The sequence below is a fragment of the Zingiber officinale genome, chromosome 2A (genome assembly GCF_018446385.1).
Source record: "Zingiber officinale cultivar Zhangliang chromosome 2A, Zo_v1.1, whole genome shotgun sequence".
Lineage (NCBI taxonomy): Eukaryota > Viridiplantae > Streptophyta > Magnoliopsida > Zingiberales > Zingiberaceae > Zingiber > Zingiber officinale.
The window spans coordinates 163812361-163813318 of record NC_055988.1 but is presented as its reverse complement, the minus strand read 5'-3'; the positions used below and the strand labels follow the sequence as shown (position 1 = coordinate 163813318).

General features: G+C 34.3%; 1 long non-coding RNA gene across 1 annotated transcript; it reads right to left on the bottom strand.

The window, feature by feature from the left end:
- Positions 1-258: 258 nt before the first annotated feature.
- On the bottom strand, positions 259-756 carry LOC122040237. Its single transcript, XR_006128562.1, has 3 exons — positions 696-756; positions 491-607; positions 259-368 (listed from the first exon to the last, which is right to left on the bottom strand). It is a non-coding gene; the product is annotated as an uncharacterized LOC122040237 (long non-coding RNA).
- Between the last annotated feature and the right edge of the window lie 202 nt (positions 757-958).

Genomic DNA, 958 nt, shown 5'->3' with positions numbered 1-958 from the left:
AGCAATTCGCCAGCTCCTGCTCTGCAAGCAAGTACGTGATGAATTCAAGAGTAAAGCCAACAAGTAGGAAATTAATAGGTAATTATGAAGAATATTTTACCATTTTTTAATAGCTATTAGCTAGGCCACAGTCGCTACAGCTATTCTGGTTATGGAACTTGTTGGCTGATGCCTTCATGTATTCGTCAGTTAAATTTATATCAGAGTTCATAAATTTGAATCATAATGATGAAAAAGATGCACTTAAGGAGGAGACTTAATTTTTTTGAGACTTACTCAAGTGGGGATTTGAAAACAAAGAAGCATGCACCAATTGCCAAGTAGCACAGCAAGGGAACAAGCCCCTTTAAGTAATGTGAAGTTCCATCCTTTAAAAGTACCATTAGTTGAGTCTTGCAGGAAGAATTTTGGTTGAATCCTAGCATTTCAGAATAACTGAAAAACAACAACAGAAGTTAGTGTAACTAACAAGCATACCCCAACGAGTTACCTGTAACGTGAATGCTATTACTAGTATTGCCATGATCAATGAGCCAGTTTCTAACAGATTAAGATCAAGATCCATCTTGATTCCCGTTATCCAAGCCACCATAACACATAATGGAACCTTAAAAGGGCAAATTAGTACATTGTAAGCTATTCTTTAACATATACACAACATTTCATTTCAAAGCTACATCAAATTAAATCCTTACAACAAACATGGAGATCTGGGTTGCTGAACCAAGGGAAACACCAAGAGTAATATCCTGTGTGAGTTCAACAAGAAAAAATAATTATCACCATGAGAACAATCGTGTTTGACATTTGTTTTCCTTTATTCTTTGATTTGGGTGGATAAGCTAATTCATACGAGCAATACAAATGTAAGTAATAGAAATGCATTTAGCAGCATCACAAATATGGAAACAATTTGATATGAAATATTATGTTTTAAGAAATTTATACTGACATATTT